The 26,621-nt window shown below is 41.0% G+C and overlaps 2 long non-coding RNA genes across 2 annotated transcripts in view; one reads left to right on the top strand and one right to left on the bottom strand.

The window, feature by feature from the left end:
- The window catches only part of LOC140704357 (uncharacterized), a 38,303-nt gene extending 18,471 nt beyond the window's left edge, over positions 1–19,832 (top strand). Inside the window, exon 2 of the long non-coding RNA XR_013541639.1 lies at positions 6,114–19,832. This is a non-coding gene — a long non-coding RNA (uncharacterized LOC140704357). The remainder of the gene's footprint in view (positions 1–6,113) is intronic.
- LOC140704356 (uncharacterized) lies at positions 8,853–26,329 on the bottom strand. Its single transcript, XR_012083512.2, has 3 exons — positions 22,405–26,329; positions 13,605–13,699; positions 8,853–8,917 (listed from the first exon to the last, which is right to left on the bottom strand). It is a non-coding gene; the product is annotated as an uncharacterized LOC140704356 (long non-coding RNA).
- Between the last annotated feature and the right edge of the window lie 292 nt (positions 26,330–26,621).

The following is a 26,621-nucleotide window of genomic DNA, read 5'->3' as shown; positions in this document are numbered from 1 at the left end:
ATAAAAGCATTTGTTATATTTATGACTGCTGCGTGTATAATTTTGCATCTTTGAAAATCGAAATATCTGGACATTAGAGTTGACAGCTCATTTTTCAATTTGCTTTCCCAATTGTGGACTGCCCTTTTAGCTGTAATTAGCAATTTGACATGAAGTAGAAGTCAATGTTCAAGGAACAGGGTAGTCAAACTGCTGTGTGCCAAGGCTGCCGTAATCTGAAGCTAGAGGTGTATATTCTGTGAATCAGCCATGTTTCTCTTCAGTAATGCACTGTTTGTGTGAGCTTGGCTCAGAATATTGTTGGCTAAAAGTCACCCTCTGAGATCCACATGTTAATGTGATGAGGGGGGCTTGAGTGTGCTGAGAGCAACACCATCAGAAAACTAGATTTCCTTGTGAATCTGGACTCCTAGCAGAGTCCAGATTCATTCCAAGGTGGAATGCTCACAATTGAGACATCAGGCTAAGATGTATCTATCTTAACTGCCACATCAGTGTTTAGGCACCCTTCAGTCTTGAGGGATTATGGTAACGTGCTCTGAATAGAGGTCTTGGACAGCATCTAGTGTGGCTGAGAAAGTCAATTCGAGATTGACAATCCCTTCCACACTGAAAACAAATACAATCTGTCCCCTGTCCTGCTCCCTGATTTTGCTGGTTTCAGGACTGTCTCTTTGCCTCGGCCTGCTGGACAAGTGCCTCTTCAAATTGGGAGAGGCCATGCTGCAATGCCTGTGCTGAGCAGTAGAAGAGAATTAATAGTTCCAATAGTGATGGGAGTGGAGAAACTCATAAAGAGCAGTGTCTGAGTAGCAGCAGCAGTATTGGAAAATGACACTTGCTGAGGATCTTTCATAGAGAATGCCAGTAACATTCAATCTAACTTTGCTGAATATTTATTTAAAATATTTTTTACCCTGCCTTTTTCCTTAAAAAGACCCAAGGCAGCTTACATCATTAGAAAAACAATATTTAAATGCTAAAAACATATTGGCTACTTTGCTAAAATATTGAAATGCTAAAAGATTTATATGCAATATTGTGCTAGAGGAGAGCTTGAAAAATGAACAAGTGGGTCCTAGATCAAATCAAGCCTGAACTTTATCTGGAAAGATGATGAAATTCTAGATCAGCTATTCTCAGCCTTTTTTTCTTGGCCATTTCCATAAACACAATATGAAAGAAATATAGACCGAATCAGTATTGCAGAAGTTGCATAACAGACCTTATGCAGTAGTGTGTGAAGAATTATTTCCAGTCTGTGGCCCCATTCAAATATGCCAGGGCCCCTTCATTGAAAACGGCTGGTCTAGACCATCAGACATGGGGTATATCAGGAGAGGACACAACTCACTGGAAAAGATAGATTTACTCCAGAAAAGAAGCCACAGCTTTGAATATACAGTGGGGTCTTGACTTGAGAACTTAATCCGTATTGGAAGGCGGTTCTCAAGTCAAAAAGTTCTCAGGTCAAATCTGCATTTCCCATAGGAATGCATTGAAAACCATTTGATCCGTATCTGCTCTTTTCCATCCATAGAAACTAATGGGAAGCTGCTATTCCGCCTTTGACCGCTAGAGGGGGGATATTTTGTTTCTTTTTTCTTAGGTCAAGAAAGGTTCAGGGAAGGCAGGGAAAAGACAGTCCAGGCAGGACAGTACCAGGCAGTCCGAAGACTGTCTCCCAATCCACTCTCTAAACGCTGGGAGGAGTGAGGAAGCAGACAGGCACCCTTTTCACTGGCCAACAGTTAACTGAAAGTTCAAATTTTGCACTTTCCCTGCCTCCCACGTGGGTTTTTTTTCAGTTCTTAACTCAAATCTAAGTATGTAAGTCAAGTCAATATTTTCCTATGAGAGTGGTTCGTAAGTCAAAATGTTCTTAACTCAGGCCGTTCTTAAGTCAAGACCCCACTGTATTGCAGTGGCTACTCATAAACAAATACTTGCAATAGGTTCTAACAATGTAAAATCAATATTCCCCCAATTGACCACTGCTGCATCCTACACATTTAAGGTGTAACTGCATTTCATCAGAAATCATGGTAATTTCCAGCCATGAGTGAAGATCTCTTTAGAAAAACATATTTCATCTAGAGAAACAAACACATCACTCCCTTTTTTTCTTTATTTGGGTGTTGTTTGTAGCTTTCTCTTTACAGGAACACACTTTGTGCCTTATCATTATCAAGGAAGTTTTAACATGGTTTGAGAGCATGGAGATGGAAAATTCCAGCAAAGCGCAGGAAGGGGAGTTCAATCATGCAGTTTAAGTGATGGTTGACATGTTGTTGTAACCAGCTTATCACCTGTCCATCAACTAGAGCCTTCAGAGAACACCATATGGCCATCTGCTGAGTGCAGTCATCTCCACCTTCACAGTGCCATGCTTCACTTCAGTCCATGACTGACCAGAAAACAAAGTAGAGAGACAGCGCTGATGTTGCCTGGCAATTGTAGAATGTTTTCCTGGACCATCCCCATGGCAGCAAAACATGTAAATCATTAACCCTTCAGACACAGCTTCCTACACTGTACCTTCAGTTCATTAGTACCTAATCAAAGGAGATGTTTCAATCAAATACATTTTCCTGAGGTGAAAAAGCAAAACACTCTGTGTTGTCAATGGAATGCGTCTCAATGCTAGTTCCACTCCTGTCTGTCTTTAGAGTGTACAGCTTGGTTCACATCAGGGGACAGATATGTGTATGGCAGCAAACATGGTTCCCATTTCTATAGTTTAATGGCCATAGATAGTGGAACAGCAACATGAAACACTGCAAGTCACACCTGTCTCCACAACCTAGTCATGTTACTACAGGAACTATCACTCTCAGCTAGTCCCTATCTCTACCAATTGTGTGGTGCTGTTTCAAAATTGCAGAAGTACAAAACTCCAAAGACTGACATGTCGTTGTTTAGTCGTTTAGTCGTGTCCGACTCTTCGTGACCCCATGGACCAGAGCATGCCAGGCCCTCCTATTTTCCACTGCCTCCCGGAGTTGGGTCAAATTCATGTTGGTTGCTTCGCAGACACTGTCCAGCCATCTCGTCCTCTGTCATCCCCTTCTCCTCTTACCTTCACACTTTCCCAACATCAGGGTCTTTTCCAGGGGGTCTTCTCTTCTCATGAGATGGCCAATGTATTCAAGCTTCAGGATCTGTCCTTCCAGTGAGCACTCAGGGTTGATTTCCTTTAGAATTGATAGGTTTGTTCTCTTTGCAGTCCAGGGGACTCTCAAGAGTCTCCTCCAGCACCACAATTCAAAAGCATCAATTCTTCGGCGGTCAGCCTTCTTTATGGTCCAGCTCTCACTTCCATATATTGCTACTGGAAAAACCATAGTTTTGACTATGCGGACTTTTGTTGGCAAGGTGATGTCTCTGCTTTTAAAGATGCTGTCAAGGTTTGTCATTGCTTTCCTCCCAAGAAGCAGGTGTCTTTTAATTTCGTGGCTGCTGTCTCCATCTGCAGTGATCATGGAGCCCAAGAAAGTAAAATCTGTCACTGCCTCCATATCTTCCCCTTCAATTTGCCAGGAGGTACAGTGGGGTCTTGACTTAAGAACGGCCTGAGTTAAGAACATTTTGACTTAAGAACCACTCTCATAGGAAAATATTGACTTGACTTACATACTTAGATTTGAGTTAAGAACTGAAAAAAAAAAACCACGTGGGAGGCAGGGAAAGTGCAAAATTTGAACTTTCAGTTAACTTTTGGCCAGTGAAAAGGGTGCCTATCTGCTTCCTCCTTCCTCCCAGCGTTTAGAGAGTGGATTGGGAGACAGTCTTTAGACTGCCTGGTACTGAACTGCCTGGACTGTATTTTCCCTGCCTTCCCTGAACCTTTCTTGACCTAAGAAAAAAAAGAAACAAAATATCCCCCTCCAGTGGTCAAAGGCGGAATAGCAGCTTCCCATTAGTTTCTATGGACGGAAAAGAGCAGATACGGATCAAATGGTTTTCAATACATTCCTATGGGAAATGCAGATTTGACCTGCGAACGTTTTGACTTGAGAACCGCCTTCCAATACGGATTAAGTTCTCAAGTCAAGACCCCACTGTATAAATTATCTGATTTTTTTCCTCCACTACCTTATGAGGTTTAACTTTTTCCCCCAAAAAATCTTTGTTGATTTGTAACAAAGGCTCAGCTTTGGTCAAGAAGCCTCAATTTTGGGTGGCAGAGCAGCAGAATATATGCACACAATTCTTTGCCCATAGGCCATTTTGTATTCCAGTTGTGCCCCCCCCCCAGCTGCTTCCTTACATCCGCTGATATATTTAAGAAGTTAAAATGTCATGTAATTTTTGACCAATAGAGCAGGAACCAATGGGAAGTAAGTACATGATTCTGCAGCCCTATGCAGAGAAAAACAGTTTTAAGCAGAAACCCTGTTAGTACAAAAGGGATTAACTTCCCTTCCTCCCTTCTGCTTCTCTGCTCAGAGAGAAGTCTCCAAAGGCTGCGTTTCATTTAACTCAAAAGCTGCTTTTTAAAAAAAGCAGATCTGTGTGCACATTGTGTGAATCTGCACATTGGTACGTGAGGTGCAACCTCATCAAGCGAAAGTTCATAGGTACTTATCAAAAACGTGTTCCCTTTTTCAAATGTGTCTTAAATGAGCAAGAACTTCCGAATTCTTCTTGCCAGTTTCCTGTAGGTAAAATTCAGTGACAACTCTAGTGAAAATGTAAAGCCTGGAGTTCACCCAACTAGACTGCCTTAATCAGCCTTGAACATGCTGTCAGTTCAGTGTCATTAATACAACTGGGATGAAAGCAACGAAAGACGGCACATATGGCCCATTAGCTAAGCAGCACACTAATTATGAGGAGGTGTCACATTACTCACTGAGGGCCAGATTCTGCCACCCTTACTCCTGCTATGTAACCGTTTCCCCGCTACAGTGATAGAATCACCTCCAAAATTTCAAGCCTACCCAACACAAGTGGGTTGAAGAAGGCAGCCTCCAGCCTCCTCCTATATTCCTCTATCTTGCCTGAGCTGTCAAGAAGGCCAGTTATTAAAAACAACCCAGTTTGTGCCCTCGCAAACATCTCTAGGCTGAGGAGCAAGATAATTGTAAAGAGGGGAGCTTAGATATTTATATTTCAATTTCTATTTGATAAACAAAATCAGACAATTACGCCGAACAAAGGGATCTCTTGGAATTCAGACACACTTATTATTTGCAAGCTGCGAAGGGAGGGGGGAGGGAGAGACAGCCAGAAAGAAAAAAAGAAAGAAAAAGGGGGGGAGACCTAAAAAAAGGAGTGCAGCAGCAACCAAAACAGGAGAAAAGCATTAGCAGAGAATAATCTAAGCTCATCAACCCAGCTCTCCAGCAGTGCTGAAGACAGGAAAATGATGCCTTTTTATTAGCCTTATTGTCTTTAATTAAAGCATTCAGCAGAACCCTGCGATAATGGACTGTGAGAGAGGTCGGCAGCATTTGTAATAACACAATGCAGGGTTCAATTAAGTTGTACTTTTGCAGTTTTTCATCTCCAATTTAAACAAGCTGGTGATATACGCAGAATGATTACCTTCCTGAACTGAGTGCAAAAAAAAGGGGAAAGGAGAGGAGAAGCCACTCATTGCCAGTATGTTGTTGTTGTTTAATCGTTTAGTCGTGTCCGACTCTTCGTGACCCCATGGACCAGAGCACGGCAGGCCCTCCTGTCTTCCACTGCCTCCCGGAGTTGGGTCAAATTCATGTTGGTAACTTCGATGACATTGTCCAACCATCTCGTCCTCTGTCGTCCCCTTCTCTTTCCTTCACACTTTCCTAGCATCAGGGTCTTTTCCAGTGAGTCTTCCCATGTGTATAGATGATGCTGTAGAAGCACTTGCACTCTCTGTCTTGGTTTCGACAACTGACCAGCTTGTATATTTTGACATCTCAAAGCCACCTTTACTGAAGGCAAATCGTAATTTGTTTGTTTGTCTGTATAGTTCTATAAAACCAACATACTAAAATCAAGAGAATATGTAACCATAAAAGAACTATACATACTCAAAAAATTTTAACAGGTAAATCTGCAAAGAATTGCAATTTTGAAACCATATTTAACCTGATTTTAATGTATGCTGTTTACATTTTTTTCAGACTGTGCCATCATCTCTTCATCTCGGTCTGCAAGAAAAAAGATACATAAAAGTCTGATGAGTGGCCCAGCTTGTTATCTAACAAATGATAAATCTATTCTCTGTGCACATCTCTGTAAAAAGAGCAAAACAGTAATACATGAGCAAGGGTTTCAGTGCTGTCACCACATGAGCAGATACAATTTTGTAATGGAATTCTGAAATGACCCTCAAGTAGTGCTGATGGTCTAAAATAAAATTGTGTACTGTACATGAAAAGATCCATCTGTATTTAGGAACGGTTAGCACTTGCAGATAAGGGATGTGGTGGCACTGCGGGCTAAACCGCAGAAGCCTGTGCTGCAGGGTCAGAAGACCAGCAGTCGTAAGATCGAATCCACGCGACGGGGTGAGCGCCCGTCGCTTGTCCCAGCTCCCGCCAACCTAGCGGTTCGAAAGCATGCAAATGCAAGTAGATAAATAGGGACCACCTCGGTGGGAAGGTAACAGCGTTCCGTGTCTAAGTCGCACTGGCCATGTGACCACGGAAGATTGTCTTCAGACAAAAACACTGGCTCTATGGCCTGGAAATGGGGATGAGCTCCGCCCCCTAGAGTCGAACACGACTGGACAAAAATTGTCAAGGGGAACCTTTAGCTTTACCTTTACCTAGCACTTGCAGATACTGTGCCATTGTATTTGAGCAACTTGTTAAAAAACATGCCAAGTACATGATTTTTTGGTGGCAGATAAGTAATTCTGATGTTAAAAATCATACTGGCACAGCTCTAATAAATTTCTTGCTTTGCCATAACCAATGGTCAGTAGGTGGTGTGTATTTTGGACTTAGTATCTGCCATCCATTTGCTCTCATGTGAGTCCTGCATAACAAAAGAAAACAAGACTGGAAGGAGCTAAATTGAGCTGTAGACAAAAGTCAAATGGCATGTGTAGGCCTGTGCAGACACTGAAGGAAGACTGCCTATCAATAAGAACTTGGAGCACAGGCTGGCATGGCAAAGATTTATCTAAGAAATTTAGACTGCACAGTTTCTACTGATTTTAAGTTTGTAGTGGCCCAGATTTGAATCCCATGCAGCAGTTGAGCTAATGGTTTGGCTCTATACATGTTCAGCAGTGCAGGTATGAAACTGTGACCATTAGTGTAGAAAAACTATCTCAAGACAGTGGAGCCTTTTCTACGAGGACATATTCTTGTTGGGTTGTCCATGTTCCTGATGTCTGAAACAAGCATACATTCTTGAAGACTCTGACCTGATGGCTGCCTATCCAAGGACTATTTACAGTCTGTAATGTTTTCAGAATATTTTTGTCTTCCTGTAATTCACATCTAAACGTTCTTTCCGGCAATAATTTGAAAATGCCTTTAGTTGTTTTCTCAGACCCACTTTAGTTTGGGATAACAGTACTGCATCATCCGCATATTATAGAGCTAAATTGGATTTAGTAGCCAGTTTGGGGACAGGAAAAGCTGCAAAGGTCAAATGCTCAACAATATTATACATATATAAATTGAACAGGACTGGAGCTAAAACACAGCCTTGCTTTGCCTCTTTTGTGGATGACACAGGATCTATAAGATGCCCATCAGTAGTACGCCGTATCTTCAACCACGTATTACTACAAAGACATTTTATTTTAAAGAAAAGTCTTTTATTTCTGGAGAGGACAATTTTTCTCAAAGTCATGAATGAAGTATGGAATTGAAGAGTGCCTTCACATCAAACACTTCTTTACATGTTTATTGATAAAGTGCCTCTGGTTAAATCTTGCTTGCTCTATTGCTATCATATCTTTGTCTTGAATCCAATAAATCAGCTTATTACTGAGTTTACTTATTACACGCAGCAAGTTGATTGGTTGATAATTGGCAGGATCAGATTTATCTCATTTTTAATATAAAGAAAAATTACAGATGCACTCCAACTTTCTGCTAATAAGTGATATCTGAAGGTGAATAAAATTGCAAATAAGGGGATCCATCAGGTGATGAATGATTTTTTTTAGTTCTGGGGCAAAAAAAAACCCCATTCCTGGTGCTTTGTTGATTTTCATTTATTGAATGAGACTTTCAACTTCATTTACTGAAACTGGTGGCCAGTTGGGGAGATTTTCCATTACTACCATTGTACGGGTATACTGAGGATTAGAATAGGAAAACAATACCTTATAATGGTGCATCCATTCATTGGCACCAATAACACATTGGGACAGAGCAAACATTATTCATTAAACCTCTTATTGTGCCCCAAAAAGACTAGTATCCCTACCACTAGAAGATTTGATTAAAATTTGCGATACCAATATCAGAGGTAAATGTTACTTTAATATACTGTACTGTTATCAATGGTAAACTGAACAACATGCGCATGTGCAAAATGGGCAATTCCTATATACTCGAACACACTGGGATCACTTAGTAAAATTATTCTCCACATAACTGTCCATTAACAAAACCATCTAATATTAACAGATCTCCTCTCCCTTTGTGAAATGAGCGAAGCAGTACCCTTTTTTTTAATCTTTGGAAGCTCCACTGTTTCCCCCAAATACATAATTATTTGGCTGCAATACCCAATGAAAGCATGCATATAAACTGTCATGTATATAAACTTTTATATAACTTTCATATAAACCTAAATGGGCATTAAAATATCCTGCAGTGATAAATATAGCTTAGAATATAAAGATTCAAGATGCTCTATATAGTTATCAACAGTGCAGTGGACCCTCTACTTACGGAATTAATCCGTATTGGAACGGTGGCTGCAAGTTGAAAAGTCTGTAGGTCGAATCTCCATTGACCTACAATGCATTGAAAACCAATTAATCCCATAACTGGCAGTTTTTATTCTATTTTTGTTACATTTTGGTTTTTTTCTGGTCTGTAAGTCGATTCTCCGGCTGCAAGTCGAATCTAAATTTTGTGGCCAGAGAAGTCTGTAACTCGAAAAGTCTGTAAGTCGAGCCGTCTGTAAGTCGAGGGTCCACTGTAGACCAAACATTACAGATGGTTATAGTCTTGGAGCAAAGTGGTTATAGTCTTGGAGCAAAGTGGTTCCTAGAAACATCTTTAACTATCATCAAAGATGTTTCTAGGAACAAAATGCAATAGGCAGTTGCATAGGGGTCTATGGGGGTCATGGCTGTTACAGTTGCCTTGAGATCTGTTGCAACAAAGCATGCTCATCCTCAACTGAGTATCCCGCTCTTTGCTGAAGGGGTGGCTACTGCTTGCTGTCATGTCTGCACCCCACCCCCACCCTACCCCCACCCCCCCCACACACAAAGGTGATGATTGCATTGGAAGCCCTGCTGCTTTTTATTCTAAAAATTATTTATGGTAACTGTAATTTCTTGGAAAAACCAAAGGGGAAAAGGAATTTGTTGTGTGTTGTGTATGTATGTGTGGGGGGGAGGTGTTAAATGTTTGAGTGACAAGGACCTGCCTTCTTCTTTCCTATGACTTTTTAAATTGCCACCGATAAAACACTGCAGTTGTGTTCTTCCTTTCAGAGAGACAGAGAGGGGAAGACTCAGAAAGGACCCACGTGGCTGACACTTAACTTTTATCCTACCTATTAAGTAAAGCTAAATTAGAATGAAACCACTCTGATAATAAAGGTGACAGCTATATGAACATCAAATGAATCCCCTATGATCGGTACCACTAAAATGAATTTCCCAGCAGAATTCATGATGACGCAACACTTATCTCTGTGTGTAACTCATACGCAGAGCAACTAAAACCAGGCTGAATTTTTATTGCAGTTTTATGCAGGATTTGGAGAGGGAGACAGAGAAATGATCTTGTGGTTTTTAAAGAAGGCATGGCTGGGTTCAGTGGTTTTGCAGTGGTTGTGCAAAACTTTTCTAAAGGAAATATTCTTCATGAATCCATACACAGAAAGCAAAAGGGAGGAACCTGGTGAGGAAAACATAGTATGCAACACACAAATTTGTTGAATATTATTATTCAGATATATCAAATCCAGCAAATAAAACTTTCAGATTGATTTATGACACACAGCATTTTATATCCAGTGTTTCCTGTTTTGTGCTACTCAGAATGTTTTAAAGTAACCTCCAAAGCAGGAATCACGACCTGGATGGGTAAGTACTGGTGAAGAGCCATGATAAGAGTTAGCCAGAATGAAGAAGGCCGGGATCCATCCATCCTGCCAGTGGCAGCTATTGCGCATTGCAGTTGGTGAGGCAGAAGGTACAGTCTTCCGTGGTGGACTGGGCCAGGAGTAAGATTGAGTACACATGTGCAGACACACATGCACACATTGACATATATATACACTAGGAGGCAGGCAAACAAAGATTCACATGGGCAAACTGTTGGCTAGTTAGCAATCTTGATGTCAATTTCAATGCACGGGAGGAGCGGTCTCCATCACAGACTAACTTCTTTGCTTGTTTGTTTGCAGGCTTACTAATCAGAGGGCCTTGTTTTTCCCTGGGCTAGAGAAACTCCGCCCTTATTCAGCCCTTCTCTTCCACACGTGTTTCCGAGATTCCACTTTGTCTCAGACCCCTTTTTTTCACCTTCTACGATGCTAGATCTCCAGGCTGGATCTCTGCACCCTAGAGATCCTCCCACCCATGTGGGCTGAGGAAACAAACCTTACTTTTACTATTTTCCTTTCTATCAACTTTAAGCCTAATGAGTGCCTGTTTTAGACTCAACGGGCTCCAGTTACAAGAAGCCAGATTTCAGTTGAATATCAGAAAAAAAACTTCATTACTGTTAGAGCAGTACAACAATGGAACCAATTACCTTGGGAGGTAGTGAGCGCCCAATGCTGGAAGATTTCAAGAGAAAATTAGATAGCCATTTGTCAGACATACTTTGATTTTGTTTTCTGCATTGAGCAGGGGGTTGAACTTGATGGTCTTATAGGCCCCTTGATTATTCTATGATTCAATTTATTAGAAGGAAGAACTTTATTACTGCATATTACTTTTAGATACCACCTATTTTATGTTATATAGGCTTGCTTGAATGAATGACTACTAAGAATTGTGTGGGTTTTTTTTGTCCCATCAGACTCATAGGGGTACAAGTAGACACACAGCAGTCATTTTCAATATCAGTTACTGACAACAGGTGGATAGGATAGAAACTTTCCTTGGGTGCTATAAAACTGTAGAGAATATGTTAGGTTGTTGTGGAAGTTGGCTGCTTGGAATCAGTAGCAAGAACCATATTAAGGCAAAGAACCATATTAGCCGCTCAGAGTGGTCTATTAGATCAGATGGGCTGGATACAAATCAAATCAAATCAATCAATCAATCAATAAAGGACAAGGGTTTGTTGAGGAAATTACGTCTCATAGAGATGGCTAGGGTTTGCTGGCTGTGGCTACCCAACCAAGACAAAGATTATAGAAAGGACAAGTGCTACAGGAAGTGATGTCAGACATTGGGGTTATCAATCTCTAGGACTGGAAGCAACATATCGGACAAAACAAAGAGGGAACAAATAGAAAAAGAAAGGTAAACATAACTGTCTATGTGCTGCCTCCTGTTGGCATGTAATTGGTTCTGCAAGTATAGTTGCACTTCTGACAGAATAAATATATGAGGCAACATGAAGGGCTACATGGTGCCCCACTCCTTTAAGATCTCTGTCACATTCTACATGTAAAACATAACTTTCTGAAAAGAGCAACCATCTTCTCTACACAAAGCATTTCCAAACAACATTAATTTCCATTCCTCCTTCTCTCCCAACTTTAAAGTGCAAGTAGAACCTTCATAGATGGACCGAGATGTGAGTGTCTCTTCTCCAGAAAACTACCCTGCAAATGTAGAGAACAATGGACATCTATGAGATGAAGGAAGGGCAAGAGTGCATGACCCCCGTGCATTTTGTTCGATACATGGGGAACATTCAGAAATTCTTTCCTGTTTAATAGTAAGAGCAAATAAATAGAACACTGAAGATCCTTGATCAAAAGACTGTAACACGTCGTGTATGGTTAAAGTAATGTGTCTGGTAAGAGTTCATGAAAGAAAGGAGAGGTCAAATAAGATAAGAATCTATTATGAAAATAGAATCAGTTTTACAGCTTACTGGAATAGATGATTTAATCAGAATGTACCCTTGGAAATATTAGCATTTTGATTGGAATGAAGAAGCTTCCTCTGGGCAGATTGAAACGTATATATTCAATTACTTAAACCTTAGTGGTTACTTTTCATAATAACTTTGTTGATGTTGTTTTTTTATTTCCTGTGCTGATGTTCCTTTTTAAAGAGTGTACCATTTCTTTTAACAATGATTAAATTGCCCACCAAACAGAAGAAATGGCTGAAGTTTATGCTTGCTACATATTAGTTGCATATATTTAGTATACTAGCATATCATGTGTTACATTTGTGATAATGCTTGTGTTTAGACGTTAAAATAGCTTTGCAAAATGTTTTTGAGTGGAATCTGAATGCAAAAGAAATTATATGAAAATAGTCATCATTGTTAACCTGATGCAAGCGAGCAAGCCAAAGAATGGCTTACGATAAGTATGGTGTTCCTTGAGATTGCACAGAGTGGTTTCATTCCAATTTTTAAAGGAATTTCAAAATCCATAATACAGCAGTTCCTTTCCTCTTCTGCTTCCCATTTCCTGCCTACTGGTTGCGCATTGTAATGACTATACTGTCTTTGGATGTGGCAGTCATAAACAATTTTGTGGATCTCAAGGTTTTTCAGTAAATAAAAAGCTAAGTGAGTTACGTTATCAGGGTGCAAAGCCAGGGGTTGGGAGTTCCATTTCCCCTATGTGTCTCCTGGGAGAAGAGCCAGCCTATGTGATCTTGAGCAAACTGCATAGTCCCAGAGCATCTCCAGAAGAACGGAGTGGTAAACTAATTCTAAGTACTCTCTACCTAGGAAACCCTGAAAAGAGTCACCATAAGTCAGAATTGACTTGATGGCATCTGCTTATTATTATTAGTGTCTCACTCACTCAATCCAATAAATTCTTAGTGCCCTGCTATAAATCCACTTTTATGAACCTGTCTAGATTTGTAGAACAACTCTACAGTGCATGAGTATACTGCATGTAATGCACAGAATTCCTAGGTAAACTGGTTGCGACCTGTTTGGAAGGAGGGAGGCAGCTCAAGATGCCATCGTTCCAGAGCAGGAAGAGGTCACTAGTAACTGGGGAAGAAATACCTTGATGGTCAGATCATCCAAACAGACTTCATGACCGGGTGGCGGGGGGGGGGAAACAGAAATCCTATTCAATGGAATATCCCAAGTAGGGATTAGGTATGAATAAACCTAGGGCAAAGAGGCTCTGCTCACAGTTTTCCACATCCTACATGCAATTTGCAGAGTGAGGCCATCAGAAAAGGTTAGCCTTCTGTGCAAAGGCAAAACTACATGAGAGGTGGTGGAGACGGATTATGAGGACAAAATGTGATTCGCAGTCCCCACCCCCAGACTAGGATTTGGCATAGAATCCTTTTCGTTTACCTTTCCTAAATTTCTGGTTCTGGTCTGAGACCTTTGTTTTCTCTTGAAGACTGTTCCCAGGATTTCTCTTCCTTTGTACTGCTCCAGCTGGAATTCTAATGCAGATAGTTAATTTCTATTAAACCCCTCCCCAATCTATTTTCAGGTATTTTCTTCATGCACTGATAGCTGCCCCATCTATTCTCCCACCATTTTCTTCTGTGGTTTCTTTGTTGTTGTTTAGTCATTTAGTCCTGTCCGACTCTTCGTGACCCTATGGACCAGAGCACGCTAGGCCCTCCTGTCTTCCACTGCCTCCCAGAGTTTGGTCAAATTCACGTTGGTAGCTTCGATGACACTGTCCAACCATCTCGTCCTCTGTCATCCCCTTCTCCTCTTGCCTTCAGACTTTCCTAACATCAGCGTCTTTTCCAGGGAGTCTTCTCTTCTTCTTCTTTTTTTTTAATTTTATTTTCAAAACTATTGGGTAATGGGGAAGGAATACAAAAGGCAAAGGGCAGTGGGGGGGATGGAAAAAGGGTTTTGAGAATAAGAAAACATCAAATGCATAATCATTCAAACTTACATATCAAGTATATAAACATCTAATCTATTCATGTTCCAATAAAGGTTCATCTTTCTTCTTTTTCTTCTTCTTCTTTTGACTATTTTGTCTATGTATTAACCTCTTTAGCTTTCAACTTATACGTGTAATGCAGCTTAAATCTATGTTATTCCCACAGCATCAGAACACCAAGGCCAATTGTGAAATATATCCCCTCTTTCACCCTCCTTTTTTCTTGAGAATGCACTCAGCAGACCCAAAATAATATAAATCCTGCTCTCCCCTCCCCTTTCCTCCCTGTGCTTGTTTTGTTTCTGCGACTCTTTTTTCTTCCATATTTTAAAAGGGGAAACAATATCATTCAAAGTTTGCTTTTCAACCTCAATCGCTACATCTCTTACTGGGTGGTCCTCCATCCCTTGTATATTATCTGATATCTTCATCAATACAGCCGGTTCTGAGATCTCTTTTTGGTGTAATTTAACCTCTGCTACCTTCCCTCCCCTAGATCCTCCAATCACGTCTTCCATCTGGTCAATATAATAATTTACCTGCATGAATTTTTGCAACAGTGACATCTGAAAATAAGTTTTCCAGTCTAGCCACCGATCTGTATTTTTCTCAGGGGGAGGTTCCATTTTCTGTTTCCACTATTTTCACTTAAAATTCCCTCTCCCCTTTACCCCAGTACACATCCAATATTTCTAATATTTCACCTTACAACTATACCATATTAGCAATAAGATAGCAGGTACATTCAAGTAAGAGATGGAATCTAAAACATAAATCTCTCAAGTGTCTTTGTAGTCGCTAATATCTTCAGACCGGTTGCTTCTTTTTTTTTCCCCTTCTTTTCCCTTCTCCAAGTTTGTTTTAACCTTCACCCGGCAAGACTCTATTATTAGAATGTCATTTGTCAAGATCCCAGTTCAGTTCAAACCACATAGCCCCCAGTTCACAGCTCACAGTCCGTTTCTTCCTTTTACTTCCAAAGACTTCCTTCTCCTCCCCCGAACAGGGAGATACAGCAGAGTCCCGGCAATATATTATTCACGGAAAGCAGAGTCCCACACAGTCTAAAAATATATAACCACAGAGGAAAAGGGGTCCAAAGTGAACAGTTTGCAACAGAATTTATTTTTTCAAGGCCCGTCAGTTGATTCTTCAAGAGTTATTTTTCCTCCTTTAATGGAGACACGAGCTATTTCTGCCTGGCTGTTCCTTTCGAAATAACCCGACCTTCAGCTTGGGTAAAGCTGGAATGCTAGGAATGCCGCTCCTTATCTCATTTGGTCATAAATTTGCACACAATCACTTGTTCTTCATTTAATGAGGTTTTTCATAGAATAAGGGCTTCCACTTACTTTGATGTATACTTTCGCCGTGCTTCTGTTTTCTTATTCTCGGCGAACGGAGCTGTCTTTGGCTAGTTGCCAAAAATGGTGCCCATCTTCGTCTGTGCTGATGTGAATTTCCAGAAGAAAGACAAATCGAGTTGCTGCCCAATCTTCTAACTTCTGTGGCTCACCAGCTGCTGCAGAAGAGTCTCTCCTGACTCTTCCTTCCCCCCCCCATTTCTGGAAGGGTCCCAGACCGAAGTGGTTCTAGCTTTCCCCGGGAGCTATTCCCGAGAGCTGCTAGCTTCACCAAGACAAAGCTCCTCCTCCGGGAGTTTTCTCTTCTCATCAGATGGCCAAAGTATTGGAGCCTCAGCTTCAGGATCTGTCCTTCCAGTGAGCACTCAGGGTTGATTTCCTTCAAAATGGATAGGTTTGTTCTCTTTGCAGTCCAGGGGACTCTCAAGAATCTCCTCCAGCACCACAATTCAAAAGCATCAATTCTTCGGCAGTCAGCCTTCTTTATGGTCCAGCTCTCACTTCCATATACGTATTGCTACTGGAAAACCTTAGCTTTGACTATGCGTACCTTTGTCGGCAAGGTGATGTCTCTGATTTTTAAGATGCTTTCTAGGTTTGTCATTGCTTTCCTCCCAAGAAGCAGGTGTCTTTTAATTTCATGGCTGCTGTCACCATCTGCAGTGATCATGGATCCCAAGAAAGTAAAATCTGTCATTGCCTCCATATCTTCCCCTTCTATTTGCCAGGAGGTGATGGGACCAGTGGCCATGATCTTAGTTTTTTTAGATGTTGAGCTTCAGGCCATTTCTGCGCTCTCCTCTTTCACCCTCATTAAGAGGTTATTTAATTCCTCCTCACTTTCTGCCATTAGAATGGTATCATCTGCATATCTGAGGTTGTTATTTCTTCCGACAATCTTAATTCTGACTTGGGATTCATCCAGTCCAGCCTTTCGCATGATGTATTCTGCATATAAGTTAAATAAACCGGGGGACAACATACAGCCTTGTCGTACTCCTTTCCCAATTTTGAACCAATCCGTTGTTCCATATCCAGTTCTAACTGTTGCTTCCTGTCCCACATATAGGTTTCTCAGGAGATAGGTAAGGTGGTCAGGCACTCCCATTTCTTTAAGAACTTGCCATAATTTGTTGTGGTCCACACAGTCAAAGGCTTTTGCGTAGTCAATGAAGCAGAAGTAGATGTTTTTCTGGAACTCTCTGGCTTTCTCCATAATCCACGCATATAGTTTCTTACTCCCCCTTTAACCTCCTTCCCCCCTTTTCTTTTAGTAGCTGTTTCTGCACCCCAGTTTGCTTAGCCCAAGACATTGCTGTGCCTTGGAATTTGAATCTAACTCTTTAGACAGGGATTCTTCTGATATTGGAATTCAATGGTTTAAGTTTCCATATGCTTATTTACTGGCTTTGAGCAAGCTGTTTCTCTCTACCTTGGTTCCCATCTACAATGTGGAGGAAGAATATCTCCTTTATAGGGTTGTTGTGAAGATTACAAAATAAATATATGTGAAGTGCTCGTATAATTGCTAAATAATGTATCCAATTATTAAGAAAAATAGTACAGTCCCAATTGCTTTTCTTGAATTTACTGAATTCTAGTCATCTGGTTGGGTTAGAGTGTGAGGATGCTATTAGCACCTATTTTGAGTCATGTGCAGTGGCTAATTAGAAGTTTCTAGGACATGCAATTTTAGTGTTCCCAATTAGCTCAATTGTGGATCAAGACCAAAGCTTTTATTTGCTTTGTCATAGCCACAGAAAGTCAGATAAACAAATACTTGCATCTTCTTACTATTTCCCCTGTGCCTTCAGCACAGCTGTGCGACAAAATAATAATAATTTCATTGTCTCTTTTCCAAAAAGCCCTCCACATTTAGAGCATATCATTTAAAAAAAGGCTTAACACATGGTTTATTTTGTCTAATTATTCCAGAATCAGTCTGTAAATCTCAGAAGAAAGAGAATGTGTCTTATTTAAAGAATATTTGTACCAAATGAGGCATGCATAGTGGTGTGTGTAGTTTTCTGATTGTGGGTTTGGAATTTAGTCTGGGGAGTTTTGAAAGAAAGAATGAGAATTAGTCATATAGAATGACAGTGAAGCACATGGATGTTTTATTCCTTCTTTTGAAAGTTAAGTTTCAGAGAATCTTTATTGAGAACTCAGTTTTTTAAAACAGCCAGAGAGAGAGAGAGAGAGAGAGAGAGAGAGAGAAAGAGAGAGAGAAGAAAGGCTCAGACTTCTAAATTTCAGTATTTGGGAGCAGTGGTCGAGCAAATGCTGATTCAGAAAGACAGCCCTTCGCCCAGAACAGATTTGGGAGACTTGTCCTGCCCCGTTTAAAAGTAGTAGGTGGAATGTTGACATTACAGAGATGTTTACTTGATAATAAATTTATCAATAACTGTTAGTGTTGATTCACTAAACTGTGCATCTTAAGAGTCTTGGAAATATAAATCAATGTATCTGTATGCATTATCAATAGAATTAGGAACAGACATCATCATTCACAGAATTCAAACAACAGACCCTTACTGCGATGATTAATGACTCACAAAATACATGTAAGTATTAGATTAATTACTTTCACTTTGGGAGACCTATGAGGTTACAACATCAAACCCATTTAGATGGGGCCATGCTTCAATGAATTCAAGGAGATCTTTGAGTAATCGATTATGTATAGGATTGTCCTTAAACTATCAAAAGAGATATGCTGAGAATAGGTGGCTAAACCCTTTTTGTTGTTATTGACATGTGGCATATCATAGACACTCCTTTTCCAGTTTGTTTACTAATGGTGCATTTATTCATGCAAGCGATGGAGTGCACATTTGCAATAGGGGCAAAAGCCAATTTGTTGAAGCAAGAGTTTCCAGACATCCAATGTACATTTGCTTCAGAGCAATCCATGAGTAATTTTTGCCATGATCATCACCCAATCCTGAATTTTTTGTTTTTGAAAAAAGAAATTAAAATCTGAGCATTATTAATGGAAAACAAATGCAAACAGATAGGTTGGAGACTGGAAATCACAATTTTACCCCTTATGTGGCAAGGATTTGTATGTTAACTTGTTTACATTATTGCTAGGATTTATTCCATTTTATCATTTGTGTGGCATTTTTGTTGTTGCTAGGTGTATTTATTTTTTTGTTGTGTGCCCTTCTGAATCTCTTTGGAGAGAATGGCAAATCAATCAATCAGTCAATCTTTGTGTTTTTAGGAGTTCAGTTTGGTGTATCAACAACTTGTATGCTTCCTCTAGTCCCACTTTTAAAGCAAAATTGTTGTGATAAGGATTTGCTTCCACACTATCCAAATTCAGAGGTGTGGTGACAAATTTAGTTGACAACACAGGCCACAAAATGCGATTTCCTGGGCAGCCAGCTTGGCAGCCAGCTTATAGGGTCTGGCCCTGAGGAAGAAGCACCTCAGACTCAAGCATTTGGGCCTGGTTGGTTCTGTGGAGAGCAGCCCCAGTCCGCCCTGACTCTCTCTCTCTCTCTCTTTGGCAGCTGGTGTCTCTCTCCAGAGTCTCTATAGAGACTTTTCTCAGAACAGGACAGAGGTCAGACAGTGGTGGAGGAGATAGTGAGTGGTGTAGGCGAAAGATGATGGTATTACAGCTTTTCTTCTTGCTTCAGATGGCAGGAGGTGTTAAGCCTTAACTGTTGACTGCCAAAAACTCCCTGCATAAGTACAAAGTTACTTCTGGGATATAATTCTCAGAAAGTTCCAGCTGTCATAGTCACTGGCTACTGAATTTTGGGAATTGTAGTCCAAGAAAGTTATTTTTGGAAACTCATTTCCTGACAGAACTCTTTTTCAGATTTACTTGCAGGTGCTAAGGACCGAGCCTGGGGCTTTTTGAACGCAGAACAAATGTCTTTACTAGTTATCCATAACTCTTTCCCATGGCCTTTCAATTTGTTAGTTCTAAAGGCTGGGCACTTGGACTTGCAAGTGTAACCTGTTTTTAACCTCTCAGTGACCACTCATAAAATAAAGCAAGCTCATCTACAAGCTACAGGAAGCAAGGAAAGTGAATGCAATGAAAATCAGACATCTGATACCATTTAAGGCATTCATGGTTCTATTAATATGCTATTTATTTATTTATTTATTTATTTATTTATTTATTTATTTATTTATTTATTTATTTATTTATTTATACCCCGCCCATCTGGCCTAAAAGGCCACTCTAGGCGGCTTCCAGTGAATATAAACATTAAAATAATACAAAGAATTACATAAATCATATTATAATGTACCCCATAGAAAAATAGAATAAAAATAAATAAAGGGAGAACAAAGAGGCAAAGGTAGGGGGCATGAGCATAGATAGCTCACAGAGGGAGGTCTGGTAGAATACAGCCTGCTTTTTTTCTTGCCTTCTTTTTAGCAGTAGCCTGATAGTAGAAAGTCTGCAAGAACAAATGAAGAGCAAAAGGTCAGCCCCTCCCCAAAGGAGCATTTGTATAGCTGTGTATTTTTGTTTGCATTGATTTCTTTCCTGCGGGATCAGGGTAGCAGAGGGCAGGGGGGGAAAGGGCAATAATAAGAAGAACCATGGAGTTTATTACCTTGAGATTTTCAAAACAAAGAGGTTTTGTGCAATGAACTGTAATAATGTGTATTTGTCCAGTGCAAAAATTGGTCTGCAATGGCTAGTCAGGACAAGAATTTTGGAGAAAAGGAGCCGGGCTTTGTGCTGGAAATGAGGAGGTGACCTGAGGGATCAGGACTGAAAAGTTGCTATAAAAGCTGATGGACTTGTTTCAATTTGTTTGGGACTAGCCTCAGTATCATTAGCATAGGTTGCAAATGACCTTGTAATATTGGAGGGGTGGTGGGTGTTTTTCTATGAAAACCTTTCCCTTTTGACCTGTTTCCATGTTTAGTAATCGTGCCATCTGATAAGTTCTGTGCTGGGAACATCTGGAGGCTTGTCTCATTACTGGCTGTTCTTGTTCTGTGTTTGGGGATTTTGTGCAAGCCAGACCAAAGTGTCAGGATAGGGGTTGGGGGAAAAGGACAAATAATTTCCAAGGGTGAGAATTCTGTGCCTGAGACCATAGAAAGCCTTTGCCAGGGCTCAGTTATATTGGCAACAAGAACTGTTTGGCTGTTGAATCTTTTTTTTTAAACAAAGTTGATTTTAAAAATCCCAGCTACACAATGCACATGGAAGCACAGATTTATTTTTTTTTGCCCAGGAATTGTGTGGGGTTTTTTTTTGATAGGAAGCAAGGTATTTTAAAGGGCTGGTAGAGGGTTGTTTATTTTAACATGGATGTAAATTTGATTTATTTTTCATTAGTTTGGCATATGTGAATTCCTCTGTCAGTATAAATTGTATCTGTTGCCTCACGCTGGCTACCTCCCACAGTCACATGGTGACTACCTTATATATATTTTTCCCCCAATGGGATATCAATAGTCTGAGATTACAGTGAAAATTTAGTAGCTGGAGAAAGGACTTCCTCCTCCTTTACATAGTGAAGAAATTTCCCATACTGTAAATTAATCTGATCAATTTCACTTTGGGAAGGAGAAGGGAGTGTTTCACCCTTTCTCACTCTGCTAGCTTGTAAACGTTCACTGTCCTGTAAGAATACAAATATTGCTCTTGGGGAAAAAAATAAGGCAGCCAGCACAAGGGGGGCCAGGTGGCCTGGCACAGGACAAAGCCTCAAATGCAACATCACCTTAAGGCCCGCTCCCGGCCCCCAATTTCGGAGCCGATGCTCCTTTAAAGCAGGCGGAACCAAAGGCAAGTTAGCCAGGCACCAATCGACCACCTCATGCTCGGGGTGACTTTGCCAGCCAGGCCAAAGTGGCACAGAGGCTGCAGGTGGCCAGGCAGCATGGGTGGGATGGGTGACCAGTAGGGAAGGGGACAGGAAGGGTCACAACCCAGACCCAGGGACGGTGAGGTGCAGGCAAGGTGGGGAAAGTCAGGAAGGGGCTGTTGAAGTGTCAGAAGGGGAACCAATGTAGATTCCCACACCAATTTTATTTGCTAGGAATACATCAAGTCAATGTAAGTCAAAGTGAACCCACGTAGCAATTTAAATACCATGCAACCTGAATGGATAAACATCAGAAGTGTGACCGAGCCCTCAGTCTGAGCGGATAATACTGGACCGGATGAAGAAATAATCTGACCTTACAATTTCTTTATGGGTTGCCTCGAGCTCTTTTGTTCTCAAGTTTGCTTTCTCTTCCAGGTTATATTTATAAGGGTTGGAACAAAGCACTTAACGTTGTTGACTGTTAGAGTGGCTGTAACGTTGGAAGTTACCTCATGCAAAGCCAGACCACTGGTCCATCCAATTCAGTATCGTCTATGCGAGTTATCAATACATGTCTGGGTTTCCAGGCAGAAGTCTTTCCCAGCCCTTGTTGACCACTGTGGTATGCTATTAATGCACTGGGCTCATCGTCATGCAAAGGGTGGTAGTAATGCAAAGCCAGAGAAGCTGTTTGGATATTTTGTGCTGAGGTCAAATTGCTTGGCAATGCTCCCAAGACAGTGCATACTCTATTGTGTTGAATTGTGGCTGTTGGGACAAAAAGATGCATGGCGGGAGACCTCTCTTTGAGAGTAAATCACACACTCGGGCGAAACCATGTAGTTTTGTCCCCATCTCAGTTTCCTTACCTCCTTAAAACCACCGGTCCCTCACAGGCACATTACATCACTCTAAACCAGCAATGCTACAGCAACCACAAAGGGGAGGGTGGAGGGGAGGCAAATAGGCGACAAAGAGCCACTCCACGAAGAAGCGGGGTGCCCTCCAGCGTAAGAAAGCAGTTCCCCTGCTGCCCTGGCTTCCTGAGACAGTTGCATTTAATTAGCTGAATACGGTACCTGATCACGGTTGATGTTTCAAGCAAATTGTTCTTTTTCAAGGTAGTGCAGAAATCCAGCTGGGAACCCATATGGAGAAGAAAAATTAAATATATTTTCTATAAAATGGTAATGGCTATAAAATTTTATTGCAAGAGCAGTGTGTATGTGCTGCAACCCAGTTGCTGTCTTATCACCATACCCTTGCTTGCTGCCTGCAGGAAAAAAATAATATCTCTCTCTCTCTGTCTCTCTCTCTCTCTCTGTGTGTGTGTGTGTGTAGAAATCTCAGGCATCCTGTTTTTGAGTGTTGTTTTTTTTTTACTTTTATTTTTCAGGGTCCCTTTCTCCCTGAGGGAGGACATTCTTCTTCTTTTTCCATGTACCGTATTGCACCCACAAAGAGCCAATATACAGGATTTAAACTTAAGGGTTCCCCCTCTCTTCTACTCTTTTTCATGAGGTGAAAAATGGATGGATTTTTTTAAAAGCATAATAGCATTTCGCTCATTCTCGAGCAGTGGGAGATTTCAGAAAGCTTTACAGGGATGGTTTCCTCAATAGGAGATGGTAATAGAGACTTAAGGTGTTCTGTAATATGCTGTTTATTTACAGATGTAGAACAGAGCAAGTATCAGAAGTGTGTGTGTGTGTGCGCACGCACATATGTCCCTCTGCATGTGCAGAAACAGAGACATTAAACAGACAGTATCAGATTCATAAAGCTAAGGGCAGCATTCTCCCACCTAGCTCTGAAAATATGGAACTGTCTTGGCCCAACCTCCAAGGCAGGGCAATTTACCCACTTCTTCCCAAGCTGCAAGTAAGTCTCTTGAACGAAGAGACCTTCTTTTGTTGATTGCTTATTTAACATTGATTCTTGAGGGGAAAACTATATACAGAGCTAAAGGGAATGTATGAGTAGCGGGACAGTGCAACAGTCACAAGAACAACAATAATATGCAATGCAGTGTTTCATGAGGTAGTTTGTGTGAAATGGCAGATCCTTAGCCTGTTCCAAAACCCTGTGGGCTTGCTCCAAACGAGCACAGGGGACCATTTTTACAACAGCTTTCTTTGGAAGGGTAACCAGAAAGCAGTCCTCTTTTATGAAGGAACCCTTTGTTTGTATGGATGGCTAGTCTATCCCTGGTTTCAAGATGCGCTACAATGAAGAGGGAGATCAGAGACCTTGAAGTTTCCCATCTGCAATAAGCACTTGGTCAGCAGACTCAGCAGGCCTGGCGTGCTCTGGTCCATGGGGTCACGAAGGGTCAGACACGACTTACTGTAATGACTAAATGACAACAGCATACTCAGGAGGCACACAGCTTAACTGGTTACAAGTGTTGCCTACTCAAGCGAAATGCATTAATGTAATTCTGTTTAAATTATAGAAACACAGTTTCTGAGCTTGCATTAACACATGCAGTTTTCTGCAGAGAGGTGCCCTCTTTTATCTGTCATCAAAACAGTGATGTATGTCCTCTTTTTTTGATAATGTGCAAAGGGTCACTCTTCATAGATGGGGAAGCAATCCTGAGGTCTTCTGGTTGAGGGACATAGCTTTGAACTGATCTGACAATTGCTATTGTGAAAACAATAAAGAATGAAAGAGTTGGGAACCACTTGCTGATTTAATGCAAATTGACCTGCCACTCCTGTATTAACACACCAGCATTAATGTCATAAGCTAAGATTGTTACATTTTGTGAAATGAAGTGTAAATTGCATGAACAAAGCCATTCTTCAAGCTTAGTTTTAAATATATGATGATAGTAATATAATCATTACCTTTTGGTTGCTGGTTGCAGCCATACTTTATCATCTAAGGAAGGCTTGGGTTCATTCAAGCTTCTCATTTCTGACGTTTGTCCTCTTCTCCCTTCTCTCTGCCTATGTGTGAGCTCGAAAAAGTTACTCTTTTGGACTTAGAGCACTTCAAATTACTGTGACAGGTTTAATCCAAGATTGAGAAATCTTGTGTGTTGCTCTCCCAACCTCCACATTCTCTAGCCTCGTGACATAGAGTACACAAATCCAGCTACTTTGAATCCTTCGTAAGGCGTTCTCTGGAGAACATGACGAACATGGGTCTTTTTTTCCACTGACACTGAATATATTTGGATTGACTGCCTTGTTTTCATTAGGAGACAAGGAGGTCTGCCCATATATGTTGGTGTTATCCAGCTGGCTGTTCCGACAGACTGTGCTGAGGCCAAAAATATCTGCATGGGGATGTAGGCTTTGAGTGGCTTCTCCCTTTTCCCACTCTCACCTGCAGGAACCCAACAAACAGCAGGCACTTCATCATTGTCATTTGCTCTCTCTTAGTTTCCTGAAGATGACGGGCAGTGTCTCTTCAGACAGCTCATTAGGCCTCAGAAATGCTGGCCTTGAGCCATGACATAGCTGTGGATGAGCAGAGCTGACATGCTACCTTGTGGCTTTTTTTTTTCTTTTCAGCTCAGTCTTCTTTCACAAGGTTGTGAAGTTACTGCAAAGCGGGTGGTTGATCCATTGGTATCTCTTGACTGCCCTGGGTGCCGCATGGACCTCCATGGGAGGAAGAAGAGGATAGAATAATCTTGTTCAGACTTTTATTTACAGGAATGGTTTAGGGTGGTAGAGGATAGCTTAAAAGCACAACACAACCGACATTTTCAAATCAAATACACTGAAGTCCTTAAACTCTAGTTGTCTTGATGCATATCTCTCAAAGTCGGTCCAAATGCATTTATCTTAGTGACACCTCTGCAAGATACTTAAAGCTATTCAAATTGTGCTGTGCTGTGTCCTTGCTCTGTCTCTTACGAATTCCTGTGATGCAGCGTTAATCAGTGTAGCATCTTCTGTATATGTTTCAATTTTCACTTTTAAAGTTGTGATTTCATGAGGTACAAAATGCTCATGGCCAATTCCATTCCACTCCTTCGTATATATATATATAAAACCTGTTTGCAGGCGTTACCCTACCAGCCTGCTGTTGTTAAGAGATGAGGGCTAAGAAAAGGAGAAGTATCCCTGTTTCTCAAAGAACAGAGCAGATATTCCCTGCCTTCTTCAATTGGATTTGTGGCCAGGTGGCCCCCACACTATGGAGAGGCCAAAAGTAGCAGGTGGCCCAGTTAAGGGAATGGAAGAGGAAGCAACAGCCAAGCTATAGAAACCAGCATGAAGTGGTGACTACTCAGCAGTCACCTATGAACAATTGCTGGTGTTTGTAAAAGTTACTTCTTTGGACAACTCCCGGACTACTCCAATAAGTAATGCTACTGATTATGCTTCAGAATTTTGGAAATTGCAATCCTGAAGGGTAATGATTCCCCACATTAAGGTGCCCCAAACATTTCACCAGGAAGGAGCTGAAAGGAGAATGGCATTCATACAAACCATTTCACACCTTTAGTGAATTCATGCAAATAGATAGTAACTTATCTTACAAACACCAGCAATGTCCTAATTGTTCATAGGTGACTGCTGAGTAGTCACCACTTCATGGTGGTTTCTATAGCTCGGCTGTTGCTTCCTCTTCCATTTCCTTAGCTGGGCCACCTGCTACTTTTGTCGTCTCCATAGTGTAGTCTCCACTGGCTGCATGCCAAGGGGGGTAGCAAAAGTGGAAGAACCTTCTGACCTCCCTTGTCATGAATAGCTCGATTCAGTAATCTGCTTTTAAAAAAGGCATAAATGATTGAACCTTTTGCTCTTAAAGATAATGAGTCCAGAGGCTACTAAAATGTCTCCACTGGGAATAGGAGCAACATCAGGACATCACAGGGTCTCTTCTCTTTCTTGTTTCACATTACCCATGGTCACCCTTCAGTGCTTAAGGGGTATAAATTCAGTGAGAGTTGTACAGTATATACATCCTGGCTGAATTACTGTAACGTGTACTCTACCTGATTCTGCCTCTAGAAAGAGTTAGGAAACTTCAGTGGGTCCAAATGGCGGCCCTTTCTCTTCAGGCAAGCTTTCTCTTAACGACTGGCTGCCTGAGTGGCGGTTTTTAATGGATGGTTCGGTCTTACTGCTTTGAATGTATTTTTGGTGTTGCTTTTGCTTATCATCTTAAGAAAGAGAGAAAGAAAGAAAGAAAGAAAGAAAGAAAGAAAGAAAGAAAGAAAGAAAGAAAGAAAGAAAGAAAGAAAGAAAGAAAGAAAGAAAGAAAGAAAGAAAAAGAAAGAAGGAAGGAAGGATTCCAGTGCCTGATACAATAAGCTATCTATTTATTACAC

Source organism: Pogona vitticeps, chromosome 2 (assembly GCF_051106095.1).
Source record: "Pogona vitticeps strain Pit_001003342236 chromosome 2, PviZW2.1, whole genome shotgun sequence".
In the NCBI taxonomy this organism is placed as follows: Eukaryota; Metazoa; Chordata; class Lepidosauria; order Squamata; family Agamidae; genus Pogona; species Pogona vitticeps.
Note: the sequence above shows the minus strand (reverse complement) of the source record. Positions and strands in the feature narration are given on the sequence as shown.